This window comes from Corvus kubaryi, unplaced genomic scaffold (assembly GCF_017639235.1).
Source record: "Corvus kubaryi isolate FWS band 111438036 unplaced genomic scaffold, C.kubaryi_AGA036_p1.0 37396, whole genome shotgun sequence".
In the NCBI taxonomy this organism is placed as follows: domain Eukaryota; kingdom Metazoa; phylum Chordata; class Aves; order Passeriformes; family Corvidae; genus Corvus; species Corvus kubaryi.
In genome coordinates, this window is record NW_024581135.1 from 30,539,108 (window position 1) to 30,553,449 (window position 14,342).

At 38.8% G+C, this 14,342-nt stretch overlaps 1 protein-coding gene across 4 annotated transcripts in view; it reads right to left on the bottom strand.

Moving 5' to 3' along the window:
• The window catches only part of MFSD6 (major facilitator superfamily domain containing 6), a 44,062-nt gene that overhangs the window by 28,157 nt on the left and 1,563 nt on the right, over window positions 1–14,342 (bottom strand). For all 4 annotated transcript variants that reach the window (XM_042040698.1, XM_042040700.1, XM_042040701.1 and 1 more), the window contains one exon: window positions 7,079–7,132. The gene's annotated coding sequence lies outside the window, so the exon portion shown is untranslated. Of the gene's footprint in view, window positions 1–7,078; window positions 7,133–14,342 lie in introns of those variants that run through there.

Genomic DNA, 14,342 nt, shown 5'->3' on the forward strand with positions numbered 1-14,342 from the left:
CCCCGCCCCGCCGCGGGGGGGCCGCGCACCCGCCCGGCAACGCCTCCACGGGCCCCGCGCCGCGGCCCGGCCCGGGCTGCCATTGCACGGGCAGAGCGCATCGACTCGCGGCTGCGGTGTGGTGCTGCTGCCGGGTCCGCACCTGTGCTGGGACACGGGCAGGGCTTTGGGTTTAAAATCACTGCTTGGGCAGCGTTCGTGGGCCCCAACAGCCGAATGACATTCAGAGCGCTTCCTGTTCCTCACAAGTTCCAAGCGCGTATTACAGCATAAAGAATTATTTACTGTAGTGCCTTTCGCAGCTACTGGCATCCCCTCTTCGGTAACACTGGCTTTAGACTTGCACACAAATAAAATTACTTAAATGTTTAAAACAACAACATAAACTTCTCCCCCACTAATTATTGAGGCAGAAGAAGGCAGGGAGGAAGGGTAACTCCTGAGCAACAGCTGAGTCGTGCTGCAATATCAAAACATCAGTGGTGTTAAACTAAATAAGGGGAACAGTCACGAAGTGAAAGGCCAGCCAGAGATATGGGGGGTTTATCAGCCCTGAACTGAACAGGAGGCCCTGAGGCTGTTTAAGGATTAAGCTCAAATGATGGTGTTCTTTACACAAGAGTTTACATTGGGCCCTAGTCCAAGCAGGTCAATAGAGTGGGCTCCACTGGCCATCCCTTCCAGTGGCACAGCACGGCAGCTTCTGCCCAGGTCAGTGACCTGACTGCAGACATCGTTAACTGGGATACTACAGAACAAACACATTACTACTTGCATCTTATTTTGCATCTCCCTTTTCTGAGGGAGGATCTCCCTTTTTTTTCAAAGAATAAAACATAATTTGCATTATTTTCCCAAGGGAAGAAATCGAGAAAAAATGACAAGTTTGCGTGATTGAGGCAGACGAATGGGAACCGAGGCATGGCAGGTATTTGACCCATTTAATTTGAGTTCTCACCAAAGTGAAAGGGACTCCAGCCAGCAGGGAAGGCAATGCTCTCTGCAGGTTGTTCTCCTGCCACAATGACATACCAATGGGGCACGGTCTCTGTATGTGGATACACCCGCCATTGAGGACACCGTCCCATTAAAATCCTGCCTACCTCTACAGTAAAGGCTTCTCCTGAAGGAGGTAGGAGACAAAAGCTGAATTTCGTAGGGGAAATTACCTGGGGCAGGAGAAGGCTTGTTTATCATCTGTCTCTGGAAGGATTTTTAGAACTCGCCATCTCTCAGAATCTCCCCCACGGCTAATTAACCACAAAGAGAAACCACGTCTGAGACTAGGAGTGCATGCCTCTGATAATCTAGCAGAATTCAGAGACAGACAATTGTCAGCTCATGTAGTGGGGGTTTTATTACAAAATGTTACTGTAATAAACCAGATCTAAGCTCCAAACAAAATTATTTAATTTTGATGGAGACTCTTTTGGCAAATTACTATAGAAGCTTTTAGGGACAACAAGTAATTCAAATAATTTGCAAGTCACTGACAACTAAAAAGCAGATCTTTGTAGTCACAGACTACATTTAGTGGAGCCTTAAAAGCAGTTTTTCTCTAGACTCTGATAACTCACTGTTGCCCACCACACTAAGAATGTGACCATCTTCTGCAGCCTCGCTTGGAGCTGTGTTTTTCCTTTTCTTGTAGCCATGTTTTTAAGGACTTGGATTGTGATCATCCCCTTTCCTTCCACTTGGTTTCAGAAGTGCCAGGGACATTTACTAAATAAAATTTTTTAAAAATTAAATATTTTTTTTAAATGCTCTCTGAATAGAGGAATTAAGACCAAATACATAACATTTCTTTGTAGGCTGCATAACCTGGTATGTGAACAAGAAGTTACAGTTGAGGACCAGAGTATAGAATACGACTAATAAAGAGTGATGTACAGTGTTTTTATACATATATATATAAAAATAGTTTCTTACTGTGTTTAAAAGCCCAATCCATCCCCAACTGAGTGTGGTGAGGTGAGCACTGTGAGAAGCCTGAGCACAGAACAGCATTATTCCAGCCTGACAAGCTACTTTAGCCTGGGCAGAACTGAACATAGTAGGGCTCTGCATGGTTATTTCTTTCAGCAAGGCTGTGTATAAACATCTGGATTACAGCCTGTTACAAATTACTACACTTTCTCAGAGAGTTCTTTCATCTATTAAAACGAGGATTAGGAAAAATGGAGAAACTGCTGCCCTCCTCACAACCTGTCCTAATGTATCTTTATTGCAAATATTTCTAGTCAAAGCAGTCTTCAGAGAAAAGGAAATGTAGCTGTAAGTTTCTTGAAGTATAAAGCTTTTTTAAAAAATACTTGCTAGTATGAAATAGCAACTAAAAAGCTGAGTCAGAATTAAAATCCATTCAAATTAATTGAAATACCTCTTCTTCAAAAACCTCAAGCTCTGAATGACAGTAAAATGTGATATATAAATGTGATATACCAAAAAACAATCTTTTTCTCTTAGCTAATTGTCTTGGGGTGACTTTGTGATGTGTATCCCCTATCACTGCCCCATGGCCAGAAATTAATCTTGTGCCTTTCTGTGCCTTTAAACTGAGCCTGAGAGGGGGGGAGAAAAACATGAGCAAACTTCTTCAAAGCAGTTTGCAGCTTGTTCAAGGTCACACATTGACAGAGACTTTTTTTTTCAGCTGTGGCAGCAGAGCGAGAGTGGGGAAAGCACCCTGCTTGCTTTCGGCCAGTTTTTCAGCTCCTTTTTCTTTCTCCGGAGAGAGACGGAGAGTTGAACTTTTGTTTTTCCTGGGACTTTGCTGGACAGTTTCAACATCAGAATACATTGGGAGGAATTTTCACTGAGGCCTTGGCCCTGGAGGTGGGCCCACCACCCCATCCCAGCTCCAAGGAGGGGGAGAGAGAGATCTACAGAAGGACTCTGAAATTTTCCCAGGTTTCTCTCCGCAGACCAAGTGGTTTTATCATTTAGCATTATTATCCTTTTCCTGTGTGTTTGTTAAATAAATAGTTTTTATCTCTCTCACCTTCCTTTGAGGAAAATTTATTTTTTCCCGAACCGGGGGGGGGGGGCCCGCGCGCCCAATGACTGTAACCTGCCTTCTCTCAGAGAAGATATTTCTAAATTTGGCCAAACCAGAACACTAATAGAGTGACACTAATAAATATGTACATGACCACTGGATATTAGAAAAATCAGAATTAATGCTTTATATATATATATATATGAATATATATATATAAATGAATATAAATCATACATAAACATGCCATATAAAAACCTCTGTACTATAAACACACACCTGGGTTAACTTATCCATGCCTATGGGCTTCTGTGGGATTTTGGTTCAATGCATATGTTACTTTATAAAGATTTTGATTTGTATTCCCCATACAACTTTACCATATATAATGGTGAGAATGCTTGCCAAAAATAGTTACAAATGCTTAATGGCTTAAAAAACAAATAAGCAACTTTAACGTCTAAAAGAAAGCACCAAATAAACTGAAAAATTAAAGCAAAGTAGTTATCTTTTAAAATTAAAATAAACAAAATTAATTACAACTACCTGCTAGGACTGCACACAGCTAAGCATAGTCGACTTTACTTGAAAAGGACAAGGTGGTGTCAGCTGACTCCATCATTCGTTCATTAAGTTAGAGGGGAAATAAAGCAAATATGGTTTCTAGGAGCTTAAATTTTCATGTTTAGAAAAACTTAATGGTTTCTTTAATAAGCTGGAACTGTACTTTGAAATCAAGAATTTCTGGCTGATACAAAATATTCTGTCCTTTTGCAGCTTTTAACTCTGAGCCAAAAGAAAAAAAAAAAAAAGGCATCATTTACATCAGTCAGATTAGAAAGATAAATTGAAGGTGAGATTTATGCTGCTAGGACTTGCTCCAGAATACAATGAAGTCAAGAGAAAAGCTTTCCTGTTCACGAGACCTTTAATATATTTTGGATAACATGAAAACTACTTTTTTTTTAGTCAATCCTTTGCTAGTAGGAGAGACACTGCATTAAGACAACTATGACATTCATATCTTCCTCTTGAGGTTCTTTACAGCACAACAGTTTGTACATATCCCAGGGTAAATCTGGGAGGACTTTAAGTCAGTATGAGGAACAGTGTGACTTTTCCTTACTTCTTCAAAGACTAAAAGCACTTATGTTACCAGTTAGGGAAAATTCCCAGCAGAGGAACTGAGAAACAGTCACCAAGTGAATCAGCAAATCATACACAGCTGCGGCAATGTTAATGGTAACCGAGGGCAAAATATTCACAGCCAGCAAGACAACCAGTGCAGTGGTCTGTCCCGTTTGGCAGGGAAGCAGAGTATTCTCTTCCTCTGAATTTTAATCTAACACTTTTAGAAGCATTACATTCATTAGCAAAGGGACAGCAATGCACAAAACCAAAGACAGAAACTGTGTATGCTGTGACTATCTTTACTGTGTGTGTATACACCAATTTTTTCCCTACTGGATAGGCTTTTCTTTTTTTCCCTTAAATTCAGATTTGTCTTTGCATGGTGTCTGCTGACACAGTATTCAACCTTTCCTCACCTCAAGACCTTTGAACCCACTGGCAGATATTAAATTTGATGGGCACAAATATTAAATTCCTACAATGTAGTGTGGACATCAGTGGCTGGTGCAGAAAAGAAAGGCAAGACAGTGCCCTCCGTGGGAGGAAAGTCCAGGGCAGGAATTCCACAGCATCTAGTGTCCATTTGTCCAGTGAATCACTTTTTGTGCCTGAGCAGCAGTGCAGAACTTGGGTGCAGGTAAGAGAATAGAGGAGGGAACTGGAAAAAATGGAGGGGGAACAGGTGAGGCATTTAAAGTGGTGACACAAGGGAGTGCATTTTAAAAATGCAAATACACAAACCCATAGGAAATAACAGCTTCATTGGTTTTGGTGTCCGTAGTGTAAATGTTTAAGTTGGGCTGTGGACAACACTGACTCCATGACACACAAAAATATGATGTCCTTGACCCTCCAGACTGGGAAGTGTGCAAAGCACTGCTGACCCTGTAGTCCAGGCAGGAACTAGAGACAATTTATGCAATTTATCCACTGAACCTGCAATGAATTCTGCATTGGCCTGTCTTCACAGAGGGAAGAAAGCTTAACTGGCCAGAGCTTAGAGATGAGTCCACTTAGACCCTCTGGGGTCCCCAGTGGGGGGTCCCCAGAAAAAATCCAACTTGTAAAACTTCAAAAGACAGCTCCCACAGGCTCATACATCTTATTCTAAATAAGCACTAGAAATGTTAAAATTAAAATGCAAAATGAGTAGGGCAGGCAAAGCACTTAAAAATATGACTTATCCTCCCACCTCCTCTGCCCACTATGTCCTGCACAATGAGTCTGTACTTCTACATTATTTTAGTAACACAAATTTATGTTTTTTATGCTGTTCTCTGAGCGTACCAAGTACCTGCTGAGCCTCATGTGTTTGATGATTGCAGGTATGTGACCAAGGACAGCAAACTGACCACTTCTCTCTGATCCCTAAGAACTTCTTTCTGTCCCCTCTGAGAACAAGGGGTTGAGCAAATACCAGCATTCAAGTAGGAAATTCTTTACTATTATTGTCCTTTACATCCACAAAAGAAATTCATATAGGGTCAGATATCCCTGCTTTCCTAATTACTAGTCAATGACTTGAGGTCAATGGGAATTTGAGTTCTCAGCTTTTAAAAAAATTAAATTTCTGACAATAGCTTGTAAAGGAAATACCATACTACTGCAGGGCAAAATATTCCCTCACCAAAAGTAATTTTGAGGTTCCATATTCTACATATTGAAAGACTATTAAAAAAAAGGACTTTTGATTTCATACAGCACTAAATATTCTTCCCTTTTAATACAAGGACTAGCTCTCACAATTTATATGGCAAAAAAAAAAAAAAAGGTGATAACTCAGACCACTTTTCACCTGAACTGGTTTTTGTTTGTTTTAATCAGATGCAAGTGCAGTCATATAGTCTTATCTCCCTGGTTAAATTCAGATCTTCTACAATGTAGAAGATTTGTCAACCTAAACCAAGACTAATGCATTTTTGTTCAGTACCTGTACGTTTAAGTGACATAAGCAGTGAAATAATCTTTTGTACTGAGGAACACATTGAACCACATTCGGACCAAGGCTAGCTGCTGACTTCAGAGGCCTCACATCTAACTCTCTCTAGAGCTGAATTTGCCTCGTTATAAATAAAAGCAGTAAATGTCACTTTCCATACAGAAGGCAGTCACAGTTAGCCAAATCCTCTAGCTTCTTTCCCCAGAAAGCATACTGATCTTTTTAGTCCGTATTTCCTCTCAGGACCTCCAACAAACTGATGGGTTGAACTCTTAATTTCTTGGTTAATAGGAGAACATCCAAGTGATACTGGTAGTTGAATTTAGTTTCTAGGTGAATTTCAAACAGTTCCTTCCCCTCAAAGTGTGAAAACATTGAGCAATTTACTGATGCCCTTCTCCAACTCTTGAAAGGATATCCTCACTGTAAAGAAAAAAGGACCTGAGTACTTAAGTCAGTAGGAGGATTGCCACAGACTTCAATTACACTGGGACTTGAAACAATATCTCTGATCAAACCTGACTGTGAAATAAATAGAAATTTCTTTGACAAATTGAAGGACTCAGCTATTGAAAATGTGCTTAGGACAGGTAAACTATGTTGCCAGTCATGCCATGGAATAGTAATAGCAGATTTAATGTTCTCTGATAGTATTAGAGGACAAAGTTATGTATTTTTTTCAATTTTTGTATTCTCTTTTCTGGTTGGAAAGAAAAAATCTTTAATAACATGCAAGAAATATTTTAGATATTTTCTTTTTAGGGTTATCAGTGCAATGTGAGATAAAGTACTTTACTTCATATAAAGGTACAAATTGTTTCAGAAATATTGTACACAGCTATTTACTTGTTTCCTACAATATCCCAGTTATCACAATATATCTAAGACAGCATATTGTAGTATTCTCAGTGGAAAGCTTCAGAACATCTGTTTATTTCAGAGTCTGAACTTGAAGATAAAAATAAGACAAACAAAATCTCAGAAGATATTAATAGTTACGTACTTACAGAGCTCATTAATAAATTCATTGGATTCTTCCACAGGAAGTTTCTTTTCCAAACCTGGAAACAAAGTTATCGACAGTGAAAAAAACCAACATATGTTTAGTTTTCAACAGAATGCTAATTTAGATTTGAAGGACCTGATTCTGCAGTGTGTACTGGCTAAAGTTCTATTACAACAACTGGGGACAGGCTTCAGGCAAAGATCAGGTCCTACATTAGTGGTGTGATATTGTGTTTGACAAGGATTGAGAATGGATAGCTTATGTTAAGCCATGATATAGCTACTGTGATATAGCCTGGTTTCGGGAAGCAGCTCCTCTTTAAGGCAGAAACATGTCTTTGAGAAAGTTTGTTCCTTCCATTTAATGTCTTATTTTATCCACACCTTTCTCAGTCTCTAACAGAATTATATAATCAGGTATAAGAAAATGGACCTCAGCTATACGTATATGGCTGGGGGAATAACACCACTCCCAGGTATCAGGTTTCAGTGCAGGACAACTCCTCGTTCTCCTGAAGTCTGTTTGGAAGTGTTGGCAGGATCTAAACGACCTTACAAAGGAATTACTCAAACAGAAACAAAGGGATATTCAACTGTTTCTCAATTTTGATTTTTTCACTGCCTTATTAGACAAGGTCGAGCTTTCAACCATATGCTACAACACCTCACTAAATTGAAGGTGTTTTGGAGGCAAAGCGGAAAAAGGGAGCAAACTTGACGAATGCTATCAAGTCAGAGTACACAAGTACTGCCAGAAAAATTGTGGTGTAAAAGTGATACATTCTGATTTAGTGTCTCTACAGTGTATAAAAGTGTAACTGCCTCTTGTGTTTTAGCTTTGCAGTAAGGAACAGCAAAGTGCCTCCTTCTCACATCATTGAGCTGAGACCTCCCAGGGACGGGGCTGGACGTCGCTCTCTGCTTGGCACCATGACCAAAAGCACCACCTGATTCCACCTGGCTGTTCCCCCCTACTGCACAAAGAGCACGGCTTCCTCTGCAGTGGTTAATAAAGCATTTCAAACTGAGCACTTCTACTCTAGGAGACAGCCGGAATCTCAATCCACCTCTAAATTTTTCAGTGAAGCTTTTACAGTATTTCCATTGTCTTAGTCTCTTGCAGATTGTGATCTATTTATAACAGCTCAGCTATTTCTAAACCTCAAGTAGACAGAAAATTGATGCGTCATGGCAAGGATATGCCTTTGAAATGGCTGGGTGGGAAAAGAAAAAAAAATTCAAAACACAGGAAGGTGACAAAAGTAGAAAAAAATAGTCTTTGTCTATGTAACACTATTAACATTCCTTACCTTTTTTCTCTGTCATATCTCCTGACTTCCTAAATCAGCACATCCACTATGAATACTAAGTACCTGTGCTTTTTAAAGTCATTTACTAATTCCTTTTCTTCTTTCCCCTCTCTTCCCCTATAAATAGCTCTATAAATAGTTCAGTAAAGGCCTGTTGCCTGCAGAGTTGGACAATTTTATCTGCTTTTAGGATGCACAACCTCGCTCCCTGAGCATTTCTTGTATTGCTACAGCATGCTGTTAACTGTTTATTACCAGAAGGTTCAAAACTGTCAAAGCACCTATGAGGGAGGAAAAAAAAAAATTATATGTGCAAAACCAATTGGAAAGTTAGAAATAATTCTATTTTAGCATTATATATGGATTTTTTTTTTCACATGTAGAGAAATTCAGACATAGATTTTGCAAGAATTACAGGAAAAAAATTGGGATGTCCTCCTCCTTTCAAAAAGAATATGATAGTGTTAGAAAAGGTTCTAAGAAGGATGCTTGGACTGAATTCTCTGCCTGGAACAGCCTAGTATTCACCAGTCAGGAAAAGAGGCTAATTAGCAGGGATAAAGCAGATCTAAAAAGTCCTGAATTGGAGAAAGCAAGTTCATTTACTCTTTCTTCTCATACATGGAATATGAAACATCAAATGAAGCTATGAGGAGACCTGTCCAAAACTTGCAAAGAGACTGAGGATGCTAAACGTTTGTCAAGTGCCAGCAAAGGAACATGCACAGAACAGAAATCCCCATGTTACTGGATTTTTTGTTTCCAAGACCTGTAATCTTCTAGGGAACAACTAAAAGATACTAGAATAACAATAAATTAATAGTTCTCAAAAATTTTGTATGACAATTTATTTTCCCTTCAGTTTTTCAAAATATCTTGCATTCTTGTAATTAAACATTTCAGGGTTTTGCAGCTCCCCTTTGGGCCAGTGGTGGTTTCATGAGCACTCCAGTTCCCTGGGCCACCATGTAGTAAGTGTTACTAATCCTCATATTTTGCCTCAAAAATAGTTTACAGATGTGCTCAGTTGGGAAAGAATTTTTCCTATTCCAGAATGGCAGAGCCATTCTAATGTATTTAAAGCAGCAGCATTTCCTACATGGGTGACAGAAGAAGCCAGAGCAAGCTATCAGCAGCTGGTCCCTCCTTGTCATCAGCTATATCTAAGTCAGAAAAGCAGTAGTCAAATGTTCCTTGTGTCTTCCATAGCCTTGGCCACTGACAGCAGGAACAGTGGGGAATGTTAAGGAAAGCCTAAGGTCTCAGTTTCTTCTTTCTTTGTGGCATGTGTGCTGAATAATATAACTACAGAGAGAGCAAATGCCATCAGCTCTGAACTGTAGGGGGGTTTTGGTGTTCAGGTTGAAGTGGAATAAAAAAGTTAAACAATTAAACTAAACACTATGGAGTACGATCGTGAATCAGCCCTCCTGATGCCTAAAACCCCTTCAGACAGCACTCTCAGAAGTAAGACTTCTAATTTTGAAAGTTCTCCAGTAAACTGTGTTATTTATAATTTTCATTGGCAACAATGAAAATGTGGATAGACACTAATGTACATGACACATAGGTTGTCTGTCTACCTCGTATGTCTCACTTTCTAAATTAGTAACTTAAGCACAAACTACCATTCCAAATAGTAATACTGGAAAAGAATTTTGAAGACTTCAAACTGCAATATATTTTAAATTTTGACGCAACAGCACCAAATTTTAAGTCAGTGCAGTATCACTAAAATAGATTGCAGTAATTAGTCTACAAAACCTGTCTTATCTTACTCATCTTTAGATTTATAAGCTAAACAAAACTGGTAAACCTTTGGACTTGAGCAGGGTGGGGTGATCCTGCAACAACAGTGGCTGAACAAATGTACACAGTTTATATAGAAAAAGTGCAAGAGGAGGAAATGGATATTGGAAGGGTGGTTACTAATTAACCCAGGCCTATCCTGGAAAGGGAGACAGAAAGTGAACTGAACTACAGTTTCAATTTGGCTACTTCCTGAGCTAAAGCTCTTTTAAAACATATCAGAGCTATAGCTTTTTTTCTGCGAGAAGTATATAGTGCTCACGTTCTACATACTAGATAGGTGTGAAAGATTATAACAGATCTGCAACAGTTCCTCCTCTTAAACAGGAAAAGCGAAGGTTACACAGTGGGGGGCACTGCAGTCTTTGGCAACAAGTTACCAGGTGTTGAAGTCCCATCTTGAAGGGAGAATGTTTTCCTTCACCTTCCAGAATTAGCGCACATATTCCGGAGAGAACTGCTCTGGTTGTTACTATGCAGTGACAAAGTCACAACTCGTTGTTGCAGTCATTCTGTGGTGAGTAATTATGGTACCTACAAGCATCAAGACTGATGCTTGACTGACTGATCAAGACTGACTGTGAATAACTAACAAAAGCAAATGAGTTCCTGGGAAACAGACAGATGATTGCAAATACCCTACAGCCTCCTGAAATGACATACTGGAGAACATGACAGAGTTTGGGGCTTCTTACTTCTGTAAATATAAATACTAGGCTTTTTTTTACTTAAAAAGTAAAGAAGGTGGGAAACTCTTAGATAGGTGGGAAATTTCCTCAGAAGAAAAGATAAATTGAAAGACTCCTGGGGAAAGGAGTGTGGCTGAGTGAGTGCATTTTAATACATGGAGGATTTGTTTATCCTGTGCTAAAAAAATAGGCTCATTTCCTTCTGCAGAACTAGGTATCGGCTGACAGGTGGCAGAGTTACAGGCTCACGTGTGAAGCAATGGTCAAACTATTTGCTTGGAAAGAAAAAGCATGCATCCCTTGTAACATAGAGAAGACCCTTTTAAATATCAGTTTATAACAGTTCACAGAACAGTTTTCTTTAAGAAATAACTGGAGAATATATTCCATGTGTTGACTTGTAAAGCAACACAGAAATTCAAAGCATCTGAACCTTCTTCCTCTAGATCCCATAATCATGGGCCATTGTGCTATGTGGCTTTTTCTGGTACATGCACTGCAAACATAAACTATTTTTTAGCTCACTAATAGGAGCAATGACAAGATGCCATTTGTTATCACCACTGTATGGTGTCCTACTGTTTCAACTAAAAGGTTAATGTTCATATTACAATGAAACAGATTACTTTCTTTACTTCATAGAAGCGAAAACTAAAATAGAAGAGTGAAAAAGCCACAAAGTTTTTTCTCATTGCCTGCTTCTTCTGACTATTTGAAATATGCTGAAAATTGTATGTTGCTGTTGTAATTCAGATGTCAGAGAGCTATACCTGCAAAATTCAGCTGTCTCTTACTAGGATGGTAACTGGTCAATGGTGAATGTTCCAAAAGGCTCACAAAAGCTAAGGGATGCTAGTGGTGACACAGGAAAGGGAATGCACAGATCAAATGTGTTTCATGATTCTCCTGCTCAGTCATGGGAAAAAAAAAATCTATTAACATTTCAAAATTAAAAAGTATTTCTCTCTCTTTCTTTTCTTTTTTTTTTTTTTTTACATAGTCTCTGCTTTCTTTTATTTAAATTTAGCATAAAACAAACAAAAGATGTTTGTTCTTAGTGCTGACCAGAACTTTCTCTTCTTTATTTTTTTAGGCTACAAATGCCAATAAAATTACTTTTCACAGTGTCTTAAATTTACAGAATAATGTCCCAGACTAATTCTACATGGTGCAACATCTCTTAGGCAGAAGCACAGCCTTTAATTACATGCTTTAATTTTTTGACAAGTCCCAGACTGAAACCCTGCTGTTAACTCCTGCAGTTAACTGTACAATAAAGCATCTTCTCTCTCCTAGAGCCTGAAGAAGTGCTCTTAGCAACTGCTCTGTAAGGGAGTGCCTGCATTTTTCTTGGCAGACAGAGGTGTGTCAAAGTATGACTCAATCACCTTGAGTTCCATGTTATTTCTGAAATAATTATATATATTCCCATACAGGGTACTTAGCAGCATGAAGCTCTGCCCCAGCATGCTATTGCAGAGACACAGAGAGATGGACTGTCTGGGTCTGGACAGGAGAACCAGTGGCATCACGAAATCCATGGAGCAGATGCAAGACTGAGATTACAGAGAGGAGCTAGTGATACTAGAGACCATGGATTTCCTTTGGAACAATTTAAATCTATGTTGTGCCTTGCCACAGCTGCCACTGCCTTTCTTCACTGAGCAGTATATCCCTAGGGAAGCCTATCCACTCAATAAGTGCTCAAGGAACCGAGTACTGTCCCTGTCACTGCCATTGCAAGTTTGTTTATGATCCAGGGTGACCATATTTCTTTCCTGAAAAAAACAAAAAAAATCAAAGACAAACACTTCCCCTTCTGACATGCTACACATCCTTCTGCCAGGTTAATCATTATACACAGAGCTGATAAATTGAGTTGCATTGAAACTCATGATTACCTCATACTGGATGCTAATAATTTCTACTTTGAACAGAATATATCTGCAGCAGTGAGTGATATATGCTTATTTAATAGCTTAAAGGCCTCTGTTTATTCTACTGACCTATTTTCCCCCTCATTTTTAAGTTCTCCAATCTGCTCTGCTGTCCTTTGCATCATTTGTGGCATTAAATGAGGTATCTTTCCCTAGGCAATGTTCAAGTCATTATTTTATGAACAGTTTTCACTGTACTCCAGGATGAAATAAAACAAAAAGAAATTTTGAAAAATATTCTTAATATTGACTTTTATAGCAAAATGTAGATCTTTTCAAGTGAAAATTAATGCTTGTGTGAGCTGCCAGATGAGAAACAGGGAAAAGTTTGAGTACACCACATCCATTTAATAAGATACTGTCAAACTGTCAGCCAAACTGCCCTGATGAAGGGCCTCACTTTCATTTAGAGTAACAAATTCTTGAAGTAAACATCTGAGGTGATCAATTCCCTGGCCTGTCAGAAAGCTACTAATTAGCATTAAATGCTTTTGTTCTTAATTCACTAGGATTTTGATGGAAACAAAATAGGTAACTAGTCATTCACTACAACCCCTGAGAAGGAAGCAGATGGTTCAAGACCAAAGTGTGTGACACTCCAGCTGAACGACAGACAAAATAGGGAATCTTATGTACAGGACTGAGCTCCTAAAATAGATTCTTAATATTTCTAAATGTTTGGGGGTTTTATTCCTTTTTTTTTTCTTTTTCTTTTCCTCCTGTTTCTTGAATAATGTAAGTCTACCACAATAGATAGATTATACAAGGAACATTTTGGGCTAATGATAGTTGGCAAGATAAGCATATAATCTGCATTTAAAATCTGATGTACATTCATTGATCTAAAAGGTATGAAAAGCGCTACCTTCAAAGTTAACTGAACCAATATGAGGTAGAATTACAAATGGGCCAATAGTGCTTCAAAATGGTACTGACAAAGGAACTGCTGCAATGTCTTAAAGTAAATCAGTCAAGGGACATGAACTTAATATTTGGAATATTGTTCCTCCTCAGGCTGGGTATGTAATTCCAGTAGATTATAATTATGACTTACATAAGATTCAGTAGAAGGTTAGAAGGATATATTTAAAATATTATTCACCATTCATAAATAAGACTTTTAAAACACCATGATAATTAGTTCCATTAAGGTTACATCTCCATTGATAGGGCTCTGGCTCTTGTTAACACAAGTCCATCAGCTGATCTGTCTGTTGTGTCACATGCAAATCTGTTAATTAGGCTTATTCATAACTTCCTTTGTTTCTGAGTCTAAAAATTATGCCTACATTTTCCTTCCAACTCTAAGGTAAAATTTCCAGAGCTGCAGGAGATAGGCTGTGGAGGAAAGCACTGAAGTCAGTGAGCCCAGTTCCCAGGCTTGAGGCTTCTGCTCACTAGGAAAAAATAACATGTCCTACACAGTATTTTTTTTCAGGTATCTCCAATACTTTCAGTCAAATTTCATTATTTGGCTGTTATTGCACCTCTGAATCATTAAAGACCACATCCTGATAGAAG